This window comes from Lynx rufus, unplaced genomic scaffold, assembly GCF_022079265.1.
Source record: "Lynx rufus isolate CCGP_SWC_20201006 ecotype Redwood Valley unplaced genomic scaffold, mLynRuf1.p SCAF_13, whole genome shotgun sequence".
Classification (NCBI taxonomy): domain Eukaryota; kingdom Metazoa; phylum Chordata; class Mammalia; order Carnivora; family Felidae; genus Lynx; species Lynx rufus.
In genome coordinates, this window is record NW_025814827.1 from 61,920,131 (window position 1) to 61,939,239 (window position 19,109).

Here is a 19,109-nt window from a genome sequence, read left to right on the forward strand (position 1 = left end):
AAGAAGTACTCCTTATGCTTTTAAACATCTTCTATGCCCATATTGCTTTTCAGCTTGCTTTCAGTGTTGTCATCTCCCAGTGTTCATGTGGTCCTTGGATTGTCTAAGATTGCTCCCAAATCTTCTTTTATCCTACTGTGAGTCTACTTTGCAATTTTTCAGTAGTTCCTCAGGACTTATAGCTTCATGTTCAACTCACTCTAGTCAAATATATATGTTCTAGGGTTTTTATTATAGGCATGCTCTCTCTCTCGATCCACATATCTTTATATATACACTAAGATATCCCACTATTTATACTTATATAGTGTTCTAATACACACTTATGTGTGTATTAATCAAAATATATACTTTATTCATATATGCTTAAAGTATATATTTCTACTTGTATACTATACAGATATTCCTGCTATACTATATATATATAGTTCGCCTGTGTGTGTGTTCAATTTACTTATATAATAGATGTATTTCTTCAGATATATGCATTTTAAGTGGATGCATTTTTAATATAATTTGTTATACATTTTTATCAGAGCTTCAAATTGATTAAAAATGAAGAAACAACTACCATTACAAAAACACAGAAGAATTGCTTTCCAGACTACTAAGCATTTACGTCCACTCTTATGTCACCTCACATTTCCCAAACGCCAGAAATCTACATTTTTCTTTGATTATTGACTAAAAAAGGAAAATATCAATTAAGAGCAGGTAGAGGCTCTACTCACCCTCAGCCTAGTAGGGCACTCAGCCATTCGATAATTTACCCTACCACATTCCTGATAAAAATCTAATTCCTGTCCTGATAATTAAGCCACTGATGAACTCTAGTACCCAAAGCAAGGAGAAACTTAGACCTTTTTGTTGACTAATGGATTTAAGTTTTTCCCTATTCTTTCTGTGAGACACACTATAATCCAGGTGTGATTTGATAAGGACCCAATAATTCGCTGCAGTGTTAAACATGATGTTCTGGATATTCCTTTTCTATTAACGGATGCTAAGATCGTAGCTTGCAACTGTTGGCCCTTAAACGTCACTCTAAGGCACACGGCATACCATTATCTAGATTCACATGCAGTTGAGATAAATAATTCACAGAGATCCCATATACCCTATGCATAGTTTTTCCTAATGGTAACCTCTTATATAACTGTGGTAAGATACTAATGTTACAACCAGGGAACTGACATGGAGACAATCTACTTATCTTAATTCAGATTTTATCAGTTTTACATACACTTGTGGGTATTTTCATTTATTTTTCTAAATGTTATTACATATATATAGGAATATATAAACTGTCCAAATATAGAATAGTTCTATCCTCACAATTTTCCTGCTACCCTTCATAACCACAGTTGCCTTCTTTCCCACCCCTAACTCCTATCTATTATATTTAATGTTAAAAGAAGAAATGTACTCATGTATTACTTATATAATGAATATTAATAAATGGTACACATACTTTATCATATTCATATCAAAAAATAGATCTGATTTCTACAAATTTATGCATGAGTCAGAATTCTGAAGAGAATACGTAATATAATGTGCATGTTCTGAAATTCCATCTAAATGTGTTTTGAAAAATTCTTATGTTTAGGGAGTATATAGGATTATTATTTCTTTATGAAATAATTTCCAAATTCACCTGCAAGAGGTAACATGGAAGGAAGGAAGGAAGGAAGGAAGGAAGGAAGGAAGGAAGAGTGTGGGAGGATAGGAAAGAGAAACAGAGAGACAAAGAAGAGGAGACAGGAAGGAGGGAGGAAAGGGAGAAGGGAGAGAGGGACAGTAAGACAGAGTTGGCAGATATAAAGGGTCTTAATGAATCGTGCATCATGGAACCAAATAAATGGTCAGAGGTCGATTGAGATAAGAAGACAGGAATATGCAGGTTTGCTACTATGTAATAGTCAGCTGTGATGACATGATGTTCACAGTAAGCACTAGTGTGGTCAGTATGGACTAATATTCAAGACATGACATCTCATCCTGATATGAAACTTAGCACCCTGAAGAAAGGAATGGGAAGAGATAAAACATCAAGGGGAAATCAGTTGAAAAATAGGTTGAAATGTAGAGATTTTTGATTTATATAAAACAAAACTTTTTTTTTTGCAAGTTACATATATAGGTATGTGCACATGTGCAATATACAAATAACATTCACAATGACATTATGATGTTGGTTTTATTATAATCATTTTAAAACCAAGAAACATAAAGTTTGAGTAAATCCTTAAGAGTCACTGAAGACAGATGGAAGGAGGGAGGAAGGAAAGGAAGGAAGAAGACATGAAATGAGAGACAGGAAAGAAGTAAGGAATGAGGAGGAAAGAAGAAAGCACTACATGTAGATACATGTAGTTAAAGTAAACATTAAATCGATAAGAACATGTTTATATTTTCTTTTAATTGAAAAAGATTATTATCAGAGTCATAGGCTGACATGCAGATTAGTGTAACCATAATATCTGCATGCTGACTTTTGTCAAACCACTAACAAAAATGTTGCATTTTATTTTTCCATGTGTTCAAAGAAACAGAGCAGGACTGACATTTATTTTTTCAGAGCAGATCATGAGCTAGGACAGCAAGAAGTACAAGTACAGTTCTCTCCCTTCACCAAGGGTTGAAGATATGCCACTCAGTTGACTTTTGGAAGAAAAAAAAAATGTTTCCAAAACTTTGAAAATCAAAGACATTTCAAGAAGTTATCTTGTGAAAGATTTATATATTGAAGTTTTTTGTTACTATTTGGATTCTTTGGATTCTGTCATTGAAAGGAAATATTAGTTATGCAAAGAAGAATGCTTCACTAGCTCTACAAATTTCAGTTGGGCCTTATTTAACACTTATTTATTTTTGTATAAGAATTTTGTAACCACAACCTAGCAAATATAATTTTTATAACTAAAATCAGATTTCTTCACTAAATAAGTTATTAATTTAGTGTTTGCTTTCTATGATGAAGAATCCATTATTGTAAATTATGACTATGAAATTTAATGAATTAATGTGTTCCTTAAAGCAATGTAGAGCCAACTCTACCTCTAGCTTCTCTCTGTCCATCCCAGGGAAGACTTTACCTTGGGTTGTATTTTATTGAATTATAGCATGACTTAAAATTATTTTCTTGAGTTGTTAACAGAAAATTACAAATGCTGTAATAAAATGTTTAGGTCACCAAGATTTATGTTTTATTTCACTGCTGAACTCTTGGTATTAGAGGAAAGGAATGATTAGTTGTTCTCATTTGCAATGTGACATTTACATTAAGCAACAAATGCTCTAGTGGTGCATTAATTTATTTATCATATGATCCTGGAGGTGTATGACAATTTGTCAACGTTTGCTGTAGCTGAGTATATAATACTACAATTTTATTCAGTAACACAGATGCATTTCAATATTCAACCGGTGCCTCGAATTTAATTTTTAAATTAGGTTTAACAGTACTGGTGATGAGGTAAGCGTGTTTTTTGTTGTTGCTGTTGTTTTAAATTATTTATTTATTTATTTGTTTATTTATTTATTTATTTATTTATTTATTTTAAAATATACATCCAAATTAGTTAGCATATAGCGCAACAATGATTTCAGGGCTAGATTCCTTAATGCCCCTTACCTGTTTAGCTCATCCTTCCCTCCCACAACCCCTCCAGAAACCCTCTGTTTGTTCTCCATATTTAAGTCTCTATGTTTTTGTCCCCCTCCCTGTTTTTATATTATTTTTCCATCCCTTCCCTTCTGTTCATGTGTTTTGTATCTTAAAGTCCTCATCTGAGTGAAGTCATATGACATTTGTCTTTCTCTGACTGACTAATTTTGCTTAGCATAATACCCTCTAGTTCCATCCACGTGGTTGCAAATGGCAAGATTTCATTCTTTTTGATTGCCAAGTAATACTCAATTGTGTGTGTGTGTGTGTGTGTGTGTGTGTGTGTGTGTGTGTGTGTATACCACATCTTCTTTATCCATTCATCCATCCATGGACATTTGGGCTCTTTCCATACCTTGGCTATTGTTGGTAGTGCTGCTATAAACATTGGGGTGCATGTTCCCCTTTGAAACAGCATACCTGTATCCCTTGGATAAATATCTAGTAGGCATGTTTTAATAATAGTATTTATATAAATTCCCTAAATATTTTTGCACTTAAGAAAACATTAATGTGAAACAATTTCTGATTTTTTTAAAGTTTATTTATTTTGAGAGAGTGAGACAGAGAGAGACAGAGAGAGAGAGAAGTAGAGAGAGAGGGAGAGAGTGAATCCCAAGCAGACTTCAAGCATGGAGCCCATAAGGGGGCTTGATCCCATGAACCATGAGATCATGACTTGAGCCAAAATCAAGAGTCTGACACTTAACCAACTGAGCCACCCAGGTGCCCCTGTTAATTTCCAATTTTATTCTATATTTTCTGGTCCAAATTCTTTCAACTTACTTGTCTTAATAAAATAGCATTTTTAGAGTAGTCCACTGAAGATCATGGCTATATTATGCCAAATAACATATTATCATATGATTATCAGATAAGTGATTAAATTACAGTGAAGACATCTGATTCATTTATTCATATATTTCAAAACAGCTGGCTTTTTGCATCATGTAGATCCAACATCCAGGTGACTAAAGGTTTAATTTTTCATCATTTTCAATACAAGTTACATATAATTAAAAACTAATGAAGAGCATCTCCCTCATGTTATTTATTTTGTACAATTGGAAGTAAGATGGAGAAAGAGAAGTAATGATGGTATATTCATAATTTTTCAAACTGGATCTTAAAATTGAAGGAAATATTGGAGATTATGTTACTGCTACTTTTAAATATCTCAAGGGTTTCTTTAGTGTTTAATGTGGTAAAATTTAGGGCAACCTTAGGAAGAACGTCCTGAGGGAAACAACATTAGCACATGTCTGCAATGAATTTTAACCCATTATTGGTACTTTCAGATGTATGATACCTTGTGATAATTACAAGTTGTTGTAATATTGTTTTCATGTTAAGAGAGAAAGTTGAGTAGTGTGGTCACTGCTATGATTCCAATCCAGGCTCAGAAGACTTTAAAGTACGACCTTTATTGATAGTGAGATTTGAATCAAAGTGTATGTTCAGACAACTGAAGAACACTTAACAAAGACATTGTAGAGGGGAAGAAAATACCATTAGGAGCTTAAAGGGGTCATGATTCTGTTTTGAAAAAAGAATTCCCTATTAACTTTCCGAGTTTTTCCTGTGTTTCCTGAGTTCTTTCAGAGTTTAGTGTTGGCATCCAAGATAATTGTTGGAGGAAGAACCATATTTCTCGGGAATACATGTACATAAACAATAACAGATGCCAAATTTTCTAAAACTGTGGAAGAAGGCCAACATAGCAACAACTTGGAACTGAGAAAGTGATCAGAATTTCTTATAAGATGTTTTATTTCAAGATATCAACTAGAAAGGGAAATCTTAGTAAGATCACCCTAGAAAATTGCAGTATTAGAATACCAATCTACAAAGCTACTATTTTTAGCATTGCACTGACCAAAATATATGGACTAAAAAAACCCAGTACCTTGTTTGTGTTTCTTTACTATAGAATCCTATAATGGTTTTCTGAAATCTTCACTTACATCATCAGATATAAGAGCATTGATTTGGGGGCACCTGGGTGACTCAGTTGGTTAAACATCAGACTTTGGCTCAGGTCATGATCTCAAGGTTCATGAATTTGAGCCCCTCATGGGGTGGTCTTGATCGCTGTTTCAGGTGAGCACCACCTTAGGTGAGCTCAAGCCCTGCTTTGGGTGAGCCTCGCTTCTCTCTCTCCCTCTCTGCCCCTTGTGGGGCTCTCTCTCTGTTTTGCTTCCTCTCTCTCTCTCTCAAAAAAAGCATCTCTATCCTTACTTATCATAGCAGTGTGTAAGGATATGTATTTACTTCATTTGATTCTTGGCAGAACTGGTTTAGATAATACATGTTTTTGGGCAGGTGGCACATAGTAACTGCCTAATAAAAGGTATTGTAATAAAAGGGAAAATGTTATCATTAATAAATGATGTAACCATACATAAAAATAACTTTAGATGATTGAGATTTAGATAGGATTGAGCAGTTACTATACTCTTCATACTAAAAAGAGGACATGGAAATACTGTTGATCATCAGTCTTTTTTTTTGTTGTTAGTATAATAATTGGAGGTATTTATATTTTGCTCTTGCTTTGTACCACCTCTTTACTACATAGAGGGAACATACTCAGAGTTTCAATAATAGGCTTCTTGGCCTAAACATTTTACTTCTAGGAATTTATTATAAATGTATTCACTAATATGTGTGCATGCATAGATGTATATGGACATTGATTATATCATTTTATAATATAATTCTGGAAACTTCCTAATTTTGAATTGGGACACAGTATGAGCAGATTATATTGTATGCATATGATTGATACTCACGGATAGAATGGATAGTGTTGTTGATAGAAAATAGGAGTGATCTTCATGGTGTATGAATAAAAGGAATGGAGCAAAACAAGGTATAATATATATGTATAAAAATACACACACACTCAAATTTACATATGCATAAAATATTTCTGAGGGGATGCTCTGAAATTTGAAATTTGTTTCTTCTATTGGGTATATGTCTTGCTTTGGAGGGGGACTTGCTTTTGGATTTCCTGTATTTTTATCATGCATATAAAATGTAAAAATTAGTCTAAAATATTCATGGAAGGAAATAAATAAGGCAAACAATAGCTGTCTCAGGGTGGTTGGCATATGATTGATTTATATTCATGTGTGTGAGTCGTATGTCTGAGTTATTCTCTAATTCTATAAGACACATCTTTAGTAATAAATATAAATTTTAAAAAGATAGTGTTGGCTGGCAGATTCATAAAGGTGATTTGAAGTAAACTATAATTTACTTTCATCCCATTTTACCATTAATCTATGCATTGATTTTTAGCATTTCTGAGCGATTTCAATGTAAACTGTAAGCCGTAGCTCTACTTTTTTTTTAAGTCCTAATTATCAGCTATCTCAGGACAATATAATCACCCTGTTCAATTTTAACTTTGTAAGATTTTTCACACATTTTTACAAATTGAGACAGCAGAAGCAATAAACTAAACCTGAATTGTCTTTGTGTCATTTTATATGGTTCTTATTAATACCCTTTGGAATTGTATTATTCCTCACTTTTGCTTCTCCAGACAAAATAAGTGATAGCTTATGGAAAATTACAATGCCTTTCTTCATTTCAAAAACATTTTCAAAAATTCAGTCCATTCCTACATTAAAAATTATTGTGTTTGAATATTAATTGACATTACTATGTAGATTTTAGGGGAAAGAAAGATAAATATTGTATCTCATAGAGCAGGGCCAGTTTTTATTTAGGTTAACATGGGACCCTCAGCAGTAGGTAGAAATCAGCAATCTTCTGATATGAGGGTGAAATACAAGAGGCACATTTGAGTTTTCCTCCATAGACACATGTGTTTCAATAGTAGATCTTCTCTATTGACGAAAATACAGGCATCACAACGTAAGACCATTAGTTGCGTGAGGAAGGGATTTAGGAGCTTCATTCACTGCTATGTCTCCAGGTTCAGGTGCCTGGTACATATACTAGATGATGGTTAAACCTTTGTTGACATTTGTCATTTTTTTAACATTAGCCTGCAAGTTGAACTAATTGCAATATAAAGAAAATTGAGCTATAAAACTTTTGTTTAAACTGTCTTCAATCGTGAGATAAGAAAACTACAGATGGAAACCAGAATGCTGACCTCTCTGTTGGAATCAGAACGTATTGCACGTTCCCCCACAAAGCCTTATTATGCAAATCTATTTAAGTTCTATTTAGTGATGTTCCTGATACACTTTGAGATTGATCACACAGTTAGCAGCAGCTTTATTTTTCAAAGATGCTTTATAAACATATTTTGATACACTCTTTTTGTGCTTGTCTCCTTTGAAGACTCCCTGTAACCACTCAGCCAGGTGTTGGGAAGATGTGTAGTAGCTGAGCACCCTTCTGACACTCTCCTCAGAATCAGCTTGGAGATGCTTTCACCCTGTCCGTCTTCTTCAGCAGCCAGGCAGAGTGCTGACTCCTTCACAGCAGTGAGGAACTCTTCTGGCTTCAGAAGTAAGTAGACTGCATTCAGTTTGATCATTGCCAGTGGTTTTAAAAACACTTAGAGGAGGCTAACTGGAAGTCTTGCAAATTAGTATACAAATTAAAACCAACATTGTTCATCACTATCGCACTTCTATTTTGAGTTCTGTCTTTCTGAAGATACAGTTACTCCTTTTCATGTTGACAATCTGTATCTTTATGGGATTTTCTGCTATCTTTTTCAGGATTGTTTCATATGATTATCATGATTTATATTTGCAGCTTTGAGGCTTAGATAGGGGAAAGATTAAAATAATAATGTTTGCACAGGAGCAAATGGATTCAGAATGACCAAGTATTTTATTAAAGTTGCCTGGCTAATGAATTATGAATATGGGATAACATCTCTTGTCTTTTGAGTCTTAAATATCAAGTGCCCTTTCCGTGACTGTGATGTCCAGTGGTATATGGAGGGTAAGAGACTGGTGCAGAAAATGACACTTCTCTTGATTGGTTGGTTTATTGAGTGACATCTTCTCTGAGTCATTGAAGGAGAGTTTATGGCAGCTTATAAATATGCATAGTAAAAAAATAAAAGAGAAGTCACAGGCAGGGAAATGGATTGAACTTGGGACATGAACAGTGTACAAGATGCATAATGTAATATATTATACACTACCCCAAAACAAATTCCCAGCTGCATATTTATCTTTGGGCTTCTTAATTACTGGGTATATCAGATAAATACATCAATTACGTGATTGTTTATGTTTATAGGATTTGAAAAGTAAAAGCGTTATCTTGGAAAATGCTCAGAATCTCATGGTTCGTACTTGTAATCCTATTACTTAGCCATTTTTTTTAGTTTACTTGGTTTAAATTTGACATATTTCTTTTTTCTCTTCTCCCAAATTCTTTATGTAGGCATCCCTTACTTCTTTTAGGGATATATTTGTGTCAAAATGTCACCACATAGAAAATGATTATGAGTGCACTTTTCTAGACAGTAAAAGTTTGATTTCACCTGGATTGTTTATTGTGATTAGGTGCTTAGCAATTAAAACTTCCTCAGAGAGAATGGGTAGAAAATACTTAATAACCTTAGTTTCATTTTACAACATATTACAGCTTTAGTATGCCAGCAACAGATAGGTCTGTGTTCTTGAAGGAACAGAGAGACTGTTGTTACAAATTTATTTCTGAATCATGGTGCTACCTACCGCATAGTTAAAACAGGCACTCGGTATGTTGCTAGTGTACTCAAAGTGATGTAGATGGACTACTTTTAAGATGTAAACAGAAAGGATATATTAGGTTATATTGAAGTTAATTCATTATAACTATAACTATAGCATAAAATGATGAGTCTGAGCATGTAGAAGATAGATTATGAATCATTATTTTAGTGTAGGTTTTTTCTATGCATATTTTATTAACTTGTACTCTTTTTGTGCATCATTTATTCATTTATCTTAAAAATTGCTTTTGTTATTTTTGTCCTTGAGCTTTTTATTAAAAAAAGAGACTTGAGGAAGACATTCCAGATTTTGCAGATTTGCTCTTTTTAAAGAAATGGAGGACCCCAACTAAGCTTGAGTTGATTTCACATATTTTGAAGATATGGAGATATATAAGGTTTGTTTCTTAAAGGCAACCCCTCAAGAACCTACAGAGATTTTATATTCCCAAACAATAAACTAGAAAATTAATAAATTTTTGCTTTCCACAGATAAAGCTGACTTTTTATAAATGAAACATCTGACTTTTGAAAGCTGTTAGCATGGGAAAGATTTACTGACATAGATTCTCTAGTGTACATCACAAGACTTAGAGAATTCAAATACATTTTCATTTACTAATGGCTATAATCAAGGCCAAAGAATTTATTTAATTAACCTGGCAATAGAAGGCTAAACAGAAATAGTTTATATATTGAGAAGGACTCTTCTGAGTTAATGCTTAATTCAATTTTTAAATTACCAGTCCATTAGTCTGTAGAAGTGGAACCTCCTTTTCCCTTTCTGTTTTTTTTTTTTTCCTTTGGAGTAACATTAGGCTGAAAGTCTTGCATGGAATTAATCACCCTGAAAAAAAGAGAAAGTAAATACATTCCTAATTAGGTTCTTCAAATTTCAAATAGCTCATTGAAAATTCATAGCACATCCATTAAAATCCCTTTAAAAATAAATGGAATACTGGGAACTTTCTTAAGGGAAGTAAAGCATGGTGAAGTAGTAAAATAATGAGGCAATGGAGTATCTATTCGTTACTAGTGTAGGACGGTTGAAGTGGTAGTGGTTGTTATGATGGTTATTTTTCAATTAGCCTTGGCCAGTAAGATAGTACTTTTGTCTCTTTCTACTGTTCTTTCTTGTTTAACTAAAGCTCTGTGATCAATTTAAATAATAAACAATAACATCTGAACAGGAGCTGTGCTTGCCTGTCTAAATATGTACACAAGTGTATGTACATCTGAAGATCATTTACTATATACATGGTAGTAATGATAATCACTCCACAAGGGTAATATGCATTCTAAATATTCTAAGGATTCTTACTGGCATTAAATATAATATTTAAAAGACTTCTATTTTTTTAGAAACAAATTTCCTTATGTTTAAGACTTGTGCATTATCAACTCTGATCACATTAATTGACAGTGCCTTAGCTGATTAATCATTTATCAATATAAATAATAATAATAGTAATAATCAATATATTATCATTTGAAACCTTCCAGTAATTTTTAATAAACATGAATATATTGGATTCTTCTTTTATCTCTATGAGGTAGTTTAAGAAGTTATATAGGTTCTCAACCAGATAGATTTTCTTTTACACATGAAACCATTAGGTATATATCAGGTTCAATAACCCTGAAAGCTAGAGCAAAGAAGAAACATGTTAAATCATGCAGTGCTCATTTTAAGAAGAAATGAGAATAGGGATGCCTGGGTGGCTTAGTCAGTTAAGTGTCCAACTTCAGCTCAGGTCATGATCTCATGGCTTGTGAGTTTCAGCCCTACATCAGACTCTGTGCCGACAGCTTGGAGCCTGGAGCCTCCTTCGGATTCTGAGTCTCCTTCTCTCTGCCCCTTCCCCAGCTCACACTCTGTCTCTTTCTCTCTTAAAAATAAATAAACATTGGGGCGCCTGGGTGGCGCAGTCGGTTAAGCGTCCGACTTCAGCCAGGTCACGATCTCACGGTCCGTGAGTTCGAGCCCCGCGTCGGGCTCTGGGCTGATGGCTCAGAGCCTGGAGCCTGTTTCCGATTCTGTGTCTCCCTCTCTCTCTGCCCCTCCCCCGTTCATGCTCTGTCTCTCTCTGTCCCCAAAATAAATAAACGTGGAAAAAAAAATTAAAAAAAAAAATAAATAAATAAACATTAAAAAATGTTTTTAAAAAGAGGGGAGAATAAAATTCTTAGAGGAAACTTTATAATGACTCTCACAAATATATGCTTTCAGTGACAGTCAGTTCCAAATTAATATATCTAAGTGCCTTAAACTTAACATGTTGCTAACTAAGCTCTTGGTCATCTTCCCAAATACTATTTTTGACATTGTTTTTCTTAAGGATTTTATTTAAACTCAAGTTAGTCAGTGTAATATTAGTTTCAGGGATAGAATTTAGTGATTCATTACTTGCATATAACACCCAGTGCTCATCCCAACAAGTACTCTCCTTGATGCTCATCCTCCATTTAGCCCACCCCCCACCCACCTCCCTTCTAGCAACCCTCCATTTTTTTCCTATACTTATTCTTTCTGATATTCTTGAGTTCAGTAAATGTCATCATCGTATACCAGAAAAAATAGGAATCATCTTCTAACCTTTCCCCCTTCATTCCACAAATTCCATCACCTAATATGGTCAAATTTACTTACAAAAATTTTCTTGAATTTATCCATTTGTCTCCGTTTGGGACCATTAGTACCTTGGTCCCAACTACCATAGTCTGTCTCCTGGGCTACTACTCCAGAGGCTTCCTAAATTATCTGCTCACGTCCACCAAGCCTCAATTCTGTCTATTCTTCATAGCTAGCCAGAGAGAGTATTACAAACTATAAAATTGACATGACATACCTCTCAAAAGACCATTGCTCAAAATATAGACAAAATTCCTTATGGTTTACTATGTTCAAACGGCTTAGCACTTTTCTAAATGTCCCCAACTCATCTCACACTGCACTCCTCTTCTTTCCTGCATTCCAGCCAGAGTGGCCTTTCCGTCCTTCTTCCGCATCATGTGACCTCCCACCTAAGTCTTCGAGAGTGGTCCTTTCTTCCTCAGCAGATCACCACTCCCAGTTCCTTTTTGCCTAGTATCTCAACACAGCATTCAGTTCCTGAAGGAAGCCTTTTGTTGTTCTGCCGGACCACATCATCTCATTATTATATGGTGCCACAGCAATGCATAACTGAAATTCATTACAGTTTTAGGTCTCTTTGTGCAGTTATCTAATATTGACCTCCCTTTCAGATTGTAAGCACTGTAAGGTCATGACCCATGTCCATTTTGCTCATCATGGAAACCTCTCTTTATTTTTTAGGCGCTATGAACATGGGCCTAGAGCCCCTCTCCCCAACCATCCCGACCATGGGGGTTTCAAGGACATCAACTGGAATAGAATTTTTAAGTATCAACTATTAGATCTTTTTGTTTTTGTGTTTTCCTGTTGTCAAAGTTTGATCTAGTTTTATGGCAGGCTCACCATTCTCAGTGGGTGTTTATTTTGCTGGTGCCCTTATATTGCTACTGTCTCTTCTTCTTAGTCTTGACTATATTCCTCAGGGTCTTGTTTTCTGATAGGTGATGGATGAAGACCCTGGCTTGCTGTTATGAAATGGGAACAAATGAATCCAATTGGAGTTTTTGTTTAAAAATAATTATAGATCAGTAAGAGAGATAAGGGTATTGCAATGCAGAAATAACTACCCTAAGATAACTAGTGATGGAAAGCTACAAATAGCCATGTGAGCTTAGTGGAAAAAGAAGTTTTTCCATCTGAGATTATGCAAATATGCTGCTTATTATAGGTAGAATTTCAGCCTCAGTGATAGGTTTCAACTTTGGACTATCAAAGTTGTTGTTAATGTGCCGATGTGTTGTCTCACTTAGGTAAAAATTCCAGAAGCTAGAGAGATAATGCACAGTTCTCCCAAAAGCCCTTAAGTACTGACACCAAAACTAAAAATGTCTTAGCTGGCAATACTTGATGTAGAAAGGTCACTGCTCTCTCTGCCTACTGTTAGTTTTGGCTCTGTGGGTTGCTAATACTATAGTACTTACTGTCAAGTGTCCTGGGATGAGTTCTGAATAAATGCTTTGCTTTAGGAGACAATGATTACTTTACATTTAGGACCAGGAGGGGTTGATGTCATGTGGAGAGTACTCCTGACACCTGACATTAGATGCATGGCAACAATCTTCACTGCAGAGTGTTGGCTATGAAACTCATTAGAAAAAAAAAAACGATAAGTACAGACTCAACCTAAGTTATTATCCCAGTTATTGTGATGAACACCCTGTTTCATTGACTATGCAGCTAACCTCCCTTATATCACTGTGGGCTGCACTAGGGGTATTTTTAACATATGCTATGGGTAGACTGAGGCACCTGCCATTAATATTAAAAACAGTGTGGGAGACTTTACAGGAAAAAAAATTGGGTGTACAGAGACTTCTTTTAGAGAAAAATCTGCAATTTACCATAGCAAGAAACTCACAGACTAGAAGAATCAGTGTAGGCTACATTGATCATACACACTAACTTAACATTTCTAATGACTTACCATATGGAAGGAAAAGCACTATGAAATTACAGAAACATCAACTACATGGAAGGATGTGTGAAAAAAATCAGGGACTTGTAGATCTATCATTGCTAGCTGAAAACATTAATAATATAAGAAAACCTAGAGACTTGATTTTGAAAAGTGCTAACTTAGATAACCCAGTTAAATTAGATTATGTTGTTTTTACACAGAAGTATTTAATATCTAGACTTTTGGACAACTACAGTGGTGTTGAAGATATTTTATCACCCAGAAGGGATAAGTAAAACACACCATTTGGGGATGGTGACAAGCAGGCAGTGACATATATATGGGTTAGTCTCAAAAAACAATCTTTTCCATCATCCTTGATTACATAGGTAAAGCTGGATGGTGACTGTAATTTGGCAGGTGGTAGCTCAAACTCGTTTGGTTAATTAACCTTCCTTTGGACCATTAGGAATACTCAAGATGTACTTACTTGGCATAAAAAATGCATCCCCCTCTGTTTTTATGCAAACAGTCAGGCACATGCAATTTGACAACTGAGGTAAAAGCTTTGTTGCTGAGGTGAAAGCAACTTTTTTGAGGTGACTGTTCCTCTTAGTGTCAGACAATTCTAAATCCATAATAAGAATCTGGCTTTCTTTTTGATCACTTGCATGTAGATATAGATTACTGTTCTAAAGCCTGAAGTTTTAACATATTGTTTAATATCTGAAAAATAAATAACCTTGTAATACCTGCTTACTTATTTATGTCTTGAAGACATAATTCCATTACAAGCAAAGGAGTGCTTCTTAGATTATTTCAATACCTACTACAATCATGATTCCACTGCAGAAATAACCCACAGTTGAAAACTTGCATTCATTATTTATAAAGAGACAGGAAAATAGACTAAACTTTTTCTAATAACTCTCTACTTGAGAGAAGACTGAAAAGGATATGCTGACAAATAAAATTATATGTAATTGTATGTAATTTTAATGTAATCTTTTCATTCAATCAAGGTTATATTTTGGGGCATCTTAATTTTTTTTAAGTTTATTTATTTAGAGAGAGAGAGGAACAGCACAAGAGCTGGAGGTGGGGAACAGAAACAGAGGGAGACAGAGAATCCCAAGCAGGCTCCATCCACACCATCAGCGCAGAGCCTGATGGGGGGCTTGAACTCACAAACTGTGAGATCAGACCCAAGCTGAAGGCAAGAGACAGATGCTCAAACAGCTGAGCCACCCAGGCACCCTACATTTGGGAGCATTTAAAAATATTTCTTATATGTACCTTGAAATGAAGCAATGGAACTCAAAATTTTAGGTCAGGTTTAATTAAAGAATGACTCTAATAATTAGAGTGATAATGAGGGTAGACCTATGGCATTCGTGGATTTTATTGATGTAGTTTTATGCAAATGTCCCAAGTCTGGAAACTGGTTTCCAGGAATGAGTCACATAATAGTGAGTCCAGCAGATATCTAACATCTGAATCACTTCTTGGGTTTGTTCTCTATTCATCATAACATGCAAGAAACTTTTATTAAAGGTATGGAGAGATTATTTAAAAAATTTTTAGCAATGCTTTATTGTAGTTTATGAGAAGTTTCTCAGTGATTTTCTTGATTTCTAAATATTTGGAGACAAAATCCATATGTATGATTCCTTGTCCAAGGGTATTCATATATAGGGATCTACAATACCCCACTGGGAATCATAATGATAAATAAGTAAGAAGGATATTGAAAAAAACAACAAATAAGAATGTAGCAATCAAGTCTAAATCCAACTCATCTTTATCCGTTCTTGGTAGGCTCTTTATGTTTATATTTGTCACATGATACCCCTATGAGCAAGTAAAAATTTTGTTTTCCTATATTTTAGACATCAGAAGCTATCAAGTCCTTCCTCTAGACCTAGTCAGGTATTTTGATCAAACAGGTGTGTTTTTTTTGTTTTGTTTTTAATACTTTTGTTTCTTAGGATATTTCTTGAGTCATTCTCAGAAATAAGTCCAAACATTAATAGTGACTTCATTCTATAAGACATACTATTATATGAAAATGTCTAGTCTACTCCAAATAAACCAAAAAAGATAATTTATTTACACATTTACACATTTGGAATTTATACTTTTTTTTGCAAAATACTCATTTAAAACAGCAGATATTGGGGACTTATTTTAAAAATACATATATCAAGGGGCACCTGGGTGGCTCAGTTGGTTGATCGACTGACTTCGGCTCGGGTCATGATCTCGCAGTTTGTGAGTTCAAGCCCCACATCGGGCTCTGTGCTGACGGCTCAGAGCCTGGAGCCTACTTCAGATTCTATGTCTCCCCCTCTGTCTACCCCTCCTCTGCTCATGCTCTTTGTAATAAATAAATGTTAAAAAATTTTTAAAAAATACATATATCAAATGCATTAAAAATAAGAATGATGAATCCAAGGCACTGGCAATCTTATGAGGAATGGTAGGTTATAGAGAGATTTATATCTTATTCCTTGTTTCAGTATTAGGTGTGTTTTGATATGCTGTAATTCCTTGCAAATTACTAATCTGTGGTGAGGGCATAGAGTAATTTTTACTTCATTAGGATGTAAATTGACCAGCATTCTATAATTATTCACAATAAATAGAAGTTTACTACAAATTGAAAACAAGAATAAATCTGAAAATAATTTTGATTAAAATTATACAAAATTATCTTGTATCACAAACCCAAATATGTAATATAATATGATCCCCAAAGTGTAAATTTTGGAGCTTATAAAAGGATCTCATGAAAGTAAAACATGAAAATAGTATAAACATACAAACAAAAAAATTGAGAGATATTCCATGTTCATGGAGAGGAGAAATCAATGTTATTTAGATGTCATTAATTGCCAATTTATATATAGATTCAATTCAATACCAATCAAAATTACAGGATGTTATATTGTGGATATTGACAAACTGATTCTAAAGTTTATATGAAGAGGCAAAAGACACAGAATAGCTAACATAATACTGAAGAATAACAAAGTTGGGGGACTGATGCTACCCAACTTCAAGACCTGACTATAAAGCTACAAGTTGAAAAAAAAGGTGAGGTATTAGCAGAAGAATAGGCAAATAAATCAGTGGAGCAGAGTAGAGAGCCTGGAAATAGATTCCTATATAGGCAACTGATCTTTGACGGAGAAACAAAGGCAGTAAAATGGAACAGACAGTCTCTTCAACAAATGGTGCTGGAACAACTGGACATAACCTTCACAAAAGTTAACTCAAAATGAATCAGAGACCTGTATGTATATACAATACTGTAAAAAACCTAGAAGATAACATAGGAGAAAACTTAGATGACATTGGGTATGGTGATGTCTTTTTTACATAAAATGCCTAAGAAACAATCCACAAAAATGATTGATAAGCTGAACTTCATTAAAGTTAAAAACTTCTCTGTGAAAGGCAATGTCAAGAGAACAAGAAGGCAAGCTTCACACTGGGAGAAAATATTTGCAGAAGACATATTTGATAAAGGACTGTTATCCAAAATATACAAAGAACTCTCAAAACTCAACAATAAAAACACCAACAACATGTTTTAAAGATGAGCCAAAGACCTTAACAGATATCCCACCAAAGGAGATATACAGATGGCAAAAAATAATAATAAATAAAAAACAGATGAAGTATGTTCCACATCATATGTCATCAGGGAAATGCAAATAAAACAACAATGAGCTGCTAATTCACACCTACTAGAATGGCCGAAATCTGGAACACTGACAACACCAAATGTTGATGAGAATGTGGAGCAACTGGAACTCTCATAGTTTGCTAGTGGGAATACAAAATAGTACCGCAGTATGGAAGACAGTTGAAAGACAGTTTGCCTGTTCCTTACAAAACTAAACGTACTCTTACCATATGATCTAGCAATCATACTTCTTTATATTTACTCAAAGGAGTTAAAAACATATGTTGTTACAAAATGGTGCACACAGATTTGTACAGCAGCTTTACTTATAATTGCCAAAACTTGGAAGCAACCAAGATGTCCTTCAGTAGGTGAGAGGATAAATAAACTGTACATCCAGACAATGAAATCATTCAGCACTAAAAATAAATTATCAAGCTGTGAAAAGGCATGCAGGAAACTTAAATGCCTGTTAAAAGTGAAAGAAGCCAATTTTAAAAGCTTACATCTTATATGATTCCAACCATATAACATTCTGGAAAAGGCAAGACCACCAAATTAACAAAAAAGATCAGTGATTGCCAAGTGTTTACAGGTGAGGAGGGGTTGAAAGAGCACAGAGAATTTAAAGTAGTGAAAATACTCTGTATGATGCCATAATAATGGATACATGCCATTATACATTCGTCCAAACCCAAATGAGTGTGGAACACCAAGTGTGAATGGTAATGTAGACTATATATGGTTTTTTGAGTGATATGATATGTCAAATTCATATTCATTATTTTTATTTTTTTTTTAATTTTTAATGTTTATTCATCTTTGAGAGAGAGAAAGAGAGAGGAGAAAGAAAGAGACAGAGTGTGAGCAGGGGAGGAGCAGAGAGAGAGGGAGACACAAAATCTGAACCAGGCTCCAGGCTCTGAGCTGTCAGCACAGAGCCTGATGCAGGGTTTGAACTCAAGAACTGAGAGATAGTGACCTGAGCTAAAGTCGGACGCTTAACTGACTGTGCCACCCAGGCGCCCCTACTTTCATTATTTTTAGCAAATGTCCCACTCTAGTGGAGATTATTAACAGGAGAATGGTTACATGTATGAGCCAGGGAGTATATGAGTAATATACTTACTGAGTATATTGAATATATGAGTTATCTACCTTCCCCTCAATTTTGCTGTAATTTTAAGCTGCTCTGAAAAAAGGTCTTAATTTAAAAATAAAATGGTATGAACATTTCCATAGTTTCATTGTTGAACTTTCTTCTGTATTTTAGGTTTTAAACAAGTTCCCTATATATTATGAAATATTATGATCTATATTACTTTGGAATTGCCATATTTGATGTAGAATGGTTTCTCATTCTTGTACTAACTTGTATTTACTTGATTTACTAATAAGATTGAAAATCTTTGCATGAGTTTATTGGCCTTTCATATTAACTTTTTGGTGAAGCCCTTCGTTAATTTTTAATTTTTTTTAACGTTTATTTATTTTTTGAAGGAGAAAGAGAGCATG